Raw genomic sequence first — 9,528 nt, 5'->3', positions numbered from 1 at the left:
TCCAAATAAAATTTGAATTCATCAATATATATACATATAAGAATATATTAAAAACCATATTGGATTCGGATATACATTTTTTATTTTCTCCGCTCCCGGATCCTATCCAATTTTCATCCTAAACATCCGAATGGGATACCAACAAAATTCGGATTTAAAAATTAGATACTGAATCTATCATCAAATCATGTTTTTTTTTTTGTGCACCCCTAATACCAAGTTATTAATATTATGACAAGACTTTGCAAATCAGGCGGATGTAGATGGCATTTATTATTTAAACAATATTAGATAAAAAGACATTAATAATACTAAATGTCACTGCCACCAATTTTAACATAAAACCATTGGATTTAAGTTATCTAGCTAGCTAGTAAACTTCAACACGCCAGTGATTAGTGCTCTGCAGCTCTCTTAGCATTTCATCCCAATCCACACCTCTTTCTTGAGCAATCTTGGCGAATGTTGCCTTAATTCCAGGTAGCATGGTATTTGATCCAGCGATATATATATATATGCACCAGTTTCCAAAAGTTTGAAAATTTCATCGCCGCTTTGGTAGATGACATCATCCACAGAGTTATTCAAGGCCCTCTGATATCTGCAGCATTTCAATCATCATTAACATTTACAATGATTTAAATGTGTTATTTATATGTCCATTTTAACTAATTTATATGAGTAGAAATAATAATAGATTCAAATTAATTAATAATTTCAAATTTATAAAAAAATTATATAATTTTTCATATTCGTATTAAAAATCCATCAATATTCCATTAGTTTCTCTCATTATTTTAATTATTATCTTTAATTATCTCTCCCTCTCAAAATGATGTTTTGCTTTTCCCAAAAAATATTTTTCCCTTTTGAAAGTGCAAAAAATACATTAAACATTAAAAATATAATTTTAAAAAAATCATTTAATGTTTCACAAGTTTTAAACATACACATAAAAAAAAAAATTCTTAAAAAAATATATAAATAAGACCCAAAGGAGTATTAATTAGCGTATCTTTAAAGTACTTGAAGCGATCAATATTGTTATTTTGAACTTGAATGAATTCCTTGTCGTATAAAAGACTGTTATAGTTGTCAGCCCCGGAGATCAACCAGATATTATCAGTATTTCCTAGTATTTTAGATAAAAATATGCCTTGGATATTACTGCGGAAAGGGGCAACACCAGTTGCCGTTGCAACCATGATATGTTTAGAATACATTTTCCTTTCTTTGTCAAATACCATTTGTCCACCAAAAGGACCTGTAATAAAAACGCATGACAAAATTAAACAAATTTTGTCACAAGTAATTAAAAGAGTTGTGGAAATTTAAAATGGGAAAGATGTGAGACAAAGACATAATCAAACATATTGGTTAAAAAACACACACACACCCAATTTTAACAAATTAATCATGCATCACTTTCATAATATATATAGCGCACACATGAATTAATTGAATGCTTTTATATATTGTTGGCGTTGATAATATTTAGATTATATATCTCCGTCAAATTAAATTTAAAACAATTAAAGTCTTGTAATTAAATATAAAGTTAATTTAGAATAATTTATTTTCAAACCTGAAATTTCAACTGTGTCTCCAGCTTTAACATTACAGAGGTAGTTACTGACACTGTTTGGCGACAGTTCGGCATGACAAACGCATAGACTGAGTGTCTTGTCATCAAAAATATCTCCACGGCTACATGATGCAATCGAGAAATAGCGTTTGATCTGCAGGAATAATATATAATTAGTAGAGAAAAACACTAAGAATTAAATCACAAAATGTGAAAATGCATGCACTTAAACATGCTCGATCCCCACCGATTGAAAATGTACTAAAAGATATTGGCCTTCCTTGAAACTAAAACTGCCACCGTGATCAAGCACAATATGGCAGACCTCTCCGATTTCGCCTTTGGGGCCAACAAGAGTCTCCACTGAGACAACTGTTGTTGTGTAAATCTTGTCAACTTTCACAGGTACTTCTGATCTAACCTCCGCAGCTTCTAAAGGGATGACTGCAGCATTCAGTTTTGTAGCTCGGCGTCCAGACATGCGGATAACATTGTGGTTATAATTGGAGTATTGTTGTTTTTCTTTCCTCAAAGATAAACAGGGCAGGGATGTCGACGCATTGTTTCTGAAGCTCAGATTACTGAAAATCTGCATAACAAGAATATGAATGAGCTACAACTGCGGTAATAATCTTGCCTTCCGAGTTCATAATACACATACACACGCAGAAAAAGTTTCAACAAAATATAAGAAACAGACAGAATTATTTATATAGGGCTTAATCAAGATATGATCACCAGTGAGGCAGAGTGATTAAACCCTAAACTCTTCCCAGGGAGCATCTGTGCATGCATAACACTGCAAAGATTAGACCTGCAATCAATTAACACAACCAAAACCTTAGCTTGACAGGCATATATATATATATATAACCAACCGTACACATATATATAAATTAAATAATATATACAAAGGATGTTAGTGAAAATAGATACTTGAGAACCATATTCGAGTTTCAACAACACAAAGTGAAAACCTAGCTCAGACAATAGTATTAAGAGTGAAGAAGAATGACTCCAAACCCTAAACATATATAGAAGACTGACGCAACAGGATATTGTTGAGGACTTGTTTAGTCTATGAATACCAAAGTCAACAACGAAATGAAAAACCTAAATCCTGTTTATTCTAAGAATACCCAGGAATTTAGAGGAAGAAACATATCAATTTTTATTTCAAATTCAAGCTGCCTTCATAGCCCGAAGGCTTACAAATAAATAGACTAACAAGAAACACTAAAAGAGAAATAAATCGAAAATTTTCCAAAAATAGAAAATTCGTAATTGACACCATAGAATAAAAATTAAAATCCAAACATAGCGAATGCCAAAAACGGCGTCTCAATCAGAGATCTTCAGCCCAAGATATCGATAGAGGAAATCTTTCCATACATGGCAAAATTGATGTTTTCGAGGACCAGATGATGGAATTTGGCCGAAAAAGGGTGTGACACACGAGTTTGCGTAGCAAACTGTGACTTTTGCTGGTTGACCTGTTTTCCATCTAATGGGGTTCTCTGATCACCAAAATTACCTCTTTAGAAAAATTACGAAAATGACCCCGCCTAGGTCATCGCATTCCACTTGTCCAGGTAGGCGCAAGCTAGCTCATCAATCAGGTCCGCATCATTCCCCCTAGGTTGATTAGAATTCGCCCCCGAATTATCATCATCTGAGGAGTCACCATGGTAAGGCACCAAATGTTTAACATTAAATACGTCAGCGGTTCGAACATGACTTGGTAACTTAAGTCGGTAAGCGTTAGGGTTGATCTTCTCAATAATTTCCAGCGGTCCAATCTTCTTGGCTGACAGTTTATTGTACTCCCCCACAGAGAACCTTTCTTTAGTCAGGATGGCCCACACATAATCACCGACTTCAAATTCCACATGCCTACGCCTTTTATCCGCATTTTTCTTCGCATTTTTCCGCAGCTTGTTCCAAGTTGGCCTGCACCTTCTTGTGAAGTTCCTGCAATCCTCCCACAAAATCTTCCGCTTTCCCATGTAGTCTGGTCATGCTTGGTACTGGAAGTAGGTCTAGAGGTCCCTTGGGACAAGAAGAGTACACCACCTAGAAGGGGCTGAAGCCTGTGCTGCGGTTGACTGCGTGATTGTGGGCAAACTCAACTTGGTACAGTTTCTAGTCCCAACTCTTCACATGCTCCCCAGCTAGACATCTCAGCAAGTTTCCCAGGGATTTGTTGATGACTTCCGTCTGACCATCCATCTGGGGGTGGTAGGCATTGCTAAAATTTAACTTGGTGTTCACCATCTTCCACAAACTTCGCCAGAAGTTACTCAGGAAACGAGTGTCCCTATCAGACACAATAGAGGTAGGAAGACCATGCAAACGATAAATCTCGCGGAAGAAGAGTTGAGCCACGTTCACCGCATCTGTGGTCTTCTTGCAAGGGATAAAATGAACCATCTTAGAGAAACAGTCAACAACCACGAAGATGGAATCATTACCTCGCTGTGTCCGGGGTAGTCCCATCACAAAATCCATGCTGACATCTGTCCAAGGTTGAGAAGGAATCGGAAGTGGCATGTACAACCCCACATTGGTGGTCGCGCCCTTAGATACTTTGCAGATCTGACACCTCTGCACAAAGCGTTCTACCTCCTTACGAATAGTCGGCCAGAAGTAGGAGGTTTGAACCAAGTGCAAGGTTCTGTCCCGCCCGACATGACCTTCCCCATGTAGTTCTTTGATGATGAGGGCCCGCAAACTACAACCAAGGATGCACAGTTGATTCCCTTTGAACAAGAACCCGTCATGGAGCAAGAATTCAGTCTCCTCCCCACGTTTGACTCTTGCCAGAACACCATAAAAATAGGGATCAGAAGCAAGTAAGTTACTGAAAGAGTCAAATCTGGGTACCTCAACATGCATCCTGGTCAAAAGAGCCTTCCTCCTGCTTAGTGCGTCGGCTACTTTATTGGTCACCCCCGATTTGTGCTTCACCACGAAAGTAAAACGCTCCAAATAGGCCACCCATGAAGCATGCCGTGCGGACACCTTATCTTGCCGATGTAGATGCTTCAGCGCCTCATGATCAGTGTATAGAATAAACTCCCTGTGGAAAAGATAGTGGCGCCAATGCCTGACAGCCTGCACAATGGCGTAGAACTCCACATCATATGTGCTATACCGCATCCTAGCACCTGATAACTTCTCGCTGAAATAGGCGATGGGTCTGTTGTTCTGACTCAAGACCGCTCTAATCCCTACCTTGGAGGCATATGAATGATATTCGAAAGGTTGGTGAAAATCTGGTAACACCAAAATTGGGGCCGAAGAAAGGCATAACTTGATCACCTCGAACGCCTTTTCCGCCTCCTGAGTCCATAGAAGTCTCCCGCCTTTCATGCAGTCCGTCAATGGGGCCATGATACTGCTGAAGTGAGGAATGAATCGCCTGTAAAATGATGCCAGTCCATGAAAGCTATGAACCTCCGTGATGGTGATGGGTCGTGGCCAATGCCTCACTGCTTCCACCTTGGATTCATCCACCTGCAGGCCTTCTCCAGAAATGACATAGCCAAGGAATGATACCCTCGATGTCATAAAGACGCACTTCTTGGTTGCGGCGAAGAACCTCTCCCTGCGAAGAACTTCAAGAACTTCCCGCAAATGCTCCAGATGGTCCTTGGGGTTAGCACTATCAATTAAAATATCATCAAAATATATAACAACACATTTGCCAATAAATGGCCTCAAAACCTGGTTCATCAACCGCATGAAGGTAATGGGAGTGTTGGATAGCCCAAAAGGCATCACGAGCCATTCATAGAGCCCTTCACGTGTTTTGAACGCCGTCTTCCACTCATCTCCAGGCCTTACTCGGATTTGGTGGTATCCGCTCTTCAAGTCCAGCTTGGTAAACATGGCCGCCACGCTCAGTTGGTCAAGCAAGTCATCAAGGCGGGGAATGGGGAATCTATACCTGACCGTAATCTTATTGATGGCGCGGCTGTCTACACACATTCGCCAGGAACCATCCTTCTTTGGCGTCAAAAGGGCTGGAACCTCGCAAGGGCTCAAACTTTCTCGAATATGCCCTTTGGCCAATAATTCTTCTACTTGTCGCCGCAGTTCTTCATGTTCTGTTGGGCTCATCCGATAGTGGGGCCAATTTGGAAGAGCCGCGCTGGGCTCTAAATCAATCTGATGCTGGATATCTCGCAATGGTGGCAGTTCATCGGGTAGTTCATCAGGAAACACATCCTTGAACTCGTCCATAATTGGTTTTGCAATATGTGGAATAGCTTCCTCCACTGAAACTCCCAACACCACATCTGACTGTAAAATCTCCTCCTCGAACTTTGCCAAGGTCAATAGATTGGTACTGTCCCTAGTTGGGCTGGTGTGGGTGGTGTCCCTACTAGGTAGTAACACAATCTTGACTCCATCCTTGGTAAAACTGTAAGTGTTAGTTCTCACATTATGCACAACGCTCCTATTGTATTGCCACGGCCGCCCAAACAGCAGATGACACGCATCCATATCAACCACATCACACCAAATTGTGTCCTTGTACTTTGATCCAATAGAAAAGGAGATCAAAGCACTCTGAGACACGGTCACCTCACCTCCTTTCTTGAGTCATGCAAGCTTGTAAGGCCTAGGATGCTCCTCAGTCACGATTCCCAATTTTTGAATGACTGTTGCAGAGACAATGTTCTCACAGCTTCCTGCATCAATCACAAAGCGACATACCTTACCAGAGATAGTACAGATAGACTGAAAGATGTTGGTCCGCAACCAATCTTCCTCAGTGACCCGGAGTGTTAGGCAAGATCGCCTCACAACCAATGCAGTACCCACATCTCCTCCGATAACTTCCTAATCATCGGGTTGCTCTTCCATTGCCACCTCTTCATCTTCCTCTTCAAAATCTCCTGCTTCAACGAGAAGGACCTTTTTGCCGGCGGACTTCTTTCATTCAGATAGCCGATGGCCCGATTCTCCACAGCCAAAACACCGAAACGTGCAGCTGCCTGTTTTTCCGGGCTGGGCAGGCACCCGCACACTGCTTGCTTCAGCACGACTCACGCCATTAGGGGAATTGCTGTTGCTAGCACCACTGCTATGCATCCTAGAAATACTAGGATTACGCCTTCCTTGCTTCTCCACCTGTAGCGCCCTCTGATGTGCTATAGAAACAGAAACAGGATCAAACATATTAACAGTATCCTGAATCTGCATCCTCAACCCTCCAATATAACGCGCCACCAACTGATCCTCCGTCTCCTGGATCTCGTTTCGGGCTACAAGTTGGTAAAACTCCGTAGTGTAATCATCAACCGACTTGGTACCCTGCCTCAAGTTTTGCAGCCTTTGATACATCAGTCTCTGGAAGTTATAAGGAAGGAATTGCGTGCGCAAATGCTTCTTCATCTTCTCCCAGGTACAGATCTTCGGCTTTCCCAACCGATTTCGAGTCAACTTCAGTTGCTGCCACCATGCCGTGGCTCTACTCCGAAGCCTAGTAGCCACCAAAGGCACGCGCTTGTCTTCTGGCACGCCTTTGAATTCCAAGATCTCCTCCACAATCATCAATCAATCGAGGAACTCTTCTAGTTGTAGGCCTCCATGGAATTCAGGAATCTCAGTGCGTATCTCAGTGGGATATAGTTGAGGACTTGTTTAGTCTATGAATACCCAAGTCAACAACGAAATGAAAAAAACCTAAATCCTGTTTAGTCTAAGAATACCCAGGAATTTAGAGGAAGAAACATATCAATTTTTATCAAGGTTGTCAGACCCGGACCGGCCCGGCCGGTTCAACCGGAAAAACCGGAAACCGGCCATGTGGCCGGCCCGGGTATACCCCATTGACCCGGGTATTAAAAAATCCGGTGTTAACCCGGTGACCCGGCCGGGTCAATCGGGTTGACCAGGCCGGGTCAATCGGGTCACAATGTTTAATTTTTTTTTTACAATATTTAATAATTTATTATTATTTTCTCATTAGAAACCACAAAATCGTGTATATTTATTAATATTAATTTATAATTTATAATCAATAAATAGAATTACAATATATATATATCATAAACATACCAACAAAAATTAACATTTAAAAATAAAATATAAGGTCATTTATTAATTTAAATATCAAATTTGAGTAGGTTTTTATAATATAATTATGGGTTTAATATTATATTTGCTCATTATTAATTATTATAATATTTTTTTATATTTAATTATTGACCCCGGTTCAACCCCGGTTCGATCCGGTTGAACCCATTGACCCCTGACCCCTGGGCTTAGCCGGGTCATTGTCCGGGCCGGGTCTGACAACCTTGATTTTTATTTCAAATTCAAGCTGCCTTCATAGCCCGAAGGCTTACAAATAAATAGACTAACAAGAAACACTAAAAGAGAAATAAATCAAAAATTTTCCAAAAATAGAAAATTCGCGATTGACACCATAGAATAAAAATTAAAAACCAAACATAGCGAATGCCAAAAACGGCGTCTCAATCAGAGATCTTCAGCCCAAGATATCGATAGAGGAAATATTTCCATAAACGGCAAAATTGCTGTTTTCGAGGCCCAGATGATGGAATTTGGCCAAAAAAGGGTGTGACTCACGAGTTTGCACAGCAAACTGCGACTTTTGCTTGTTGACTTGTTTTCCATCTAATGGGGTCCTCTGATCACCAAAATTACCTCTTTAGAAAAATTACGAAAATAACCCCACCTATGTCATCGCATCCCACTTGTCCAGGTAGGTGCAAGCTAGCTCATCAATCAGGTCCGCATCAAGAAATGAGGGGAACTCGGTCATAAAGATCTTCAATTATGTGGTGCAAAATGCTCATGTGCCCCACCACACTTCTTACTGATTTGAATGCCCAGAACTTTTGAGTGTTAATCAATGCAACTGCAAAATACTTGCCCAGTTGGCTGTCTTGCACCTTTTTAACATCAATGCCACATAAAATAGTTGAGTTTGAGCACATACCACACGTATCTTATGTGAACATATAAAACTTTAGGCGGTTTTTTTTTAAAATAAAATAAAAGGAATTAACCAACCACCCAATAGCTAAAAAGTAAATCGTTTAGCTCCTATGTGGGAGGTTGAGACTTTGACTCTCTCCCAAAGTATGGTTGAGTCAGAAATATTCAACAGTACTAGATTTTATCCATACTTCAAGGTAATAAGTTATATTTTGAATTATAATTTAATGTTAAAATGCGTCTACGTTGAGAATGAAAATGCAAAATTATTTTACAGGATTGTGTCAGTGCTATTGATGGAACACATATCCGTGTAAAGGTCTCTAGTACAAAAGCTCCCAAGTATCGTGGGAGAAAAGATTATCCAACACAAAATGTTTTGGCCGCATGCACATTTGATTTAAAGTTTACGTATGTGTTACCTGGATGGGAAGGTACAGCGTCTGATTCGAGAATTATCAAGAACGCCTTATCTAGAACATGTTCTCTTAAAATTCCCGAAGGTACTTATGTGCCTGATATAATATTAAATTAAACACGATATACATATATAGTGTATAATAAAGTTTGAAATTAATGTTCAGGGAAATATTATCTAGTTGATGCCGGCTTCATGTTGAGACGTGGACTTATTACACCATATCGGGGGGAAAGATATCATTTGAAAGAATATTCAAGGAATCCACCATGAAATCCACGTGAACTGTTTAATCTTCGACATGCGTCTTTGCGCAATGCTATTGAAAGAGCATTTGGTGTTGTTAAAAAACGTTTCCCTATAATTGGGAGCTCTACAGAGCCTCATTACGGCTTGGAAACACAAAAAAAAAAAAATTATTTTTGCATGTTGTATCTTACACAATTATTTAATGTGTGCGGACCCTGATGATCCAATAGTAGCACAAGTTGATAGTGAACTTGTGGATGGCACAGAAGATGAACATCATGTTAGTCGGGAAAACAATGAA

General features: G+C 40.0%; 1 long non-coding RNA gene across 1 annotated transcript; it reads right to left on the bottom strand.

Annotated features, from left to right (window-relative positions):
* Window positions 1-249: 249 nt before the first annotated feature.
* LOC120272398 lies at window positions 250-1,247 on the bottom strand. The gene is made up of 2 exons (XR_005540183.1): window positions 1,027-1,247; window positions 250-601 (listed from the first exon to the last, which is right to left on the bottom strand). It is a non-coding gene; the product is annotated as an uncharacterized LOC120272398 (long non-coding RNA).
* Between the last annotated feature and the right edge of the window lie 8,281 nt (window positions 1,248-9,528).

Source organism: Dioscorea cayenensis, chromosome 11 (genome assembly GCF_009730915.1).
Source record: "Dioscorea cayenensis subsp. rotundata cultivar TDr96_F1 chromosome 11, TDr96_F1_v2_PseudoChromosome.rev07_lg8_w22 25.fasta, whole genome shotgun sequence".
Classification (NCBI taxonomy): Eukaryota; Viridiplantae; Streptophyta; class Magnoliopsida; order Dioscoreales; family Dioscoreaceae; genus Dioscorea; species Dioscorea cayenensis.
This window is presented reverse-complemented; position numbering and strand designations above follow the sequence as displayed.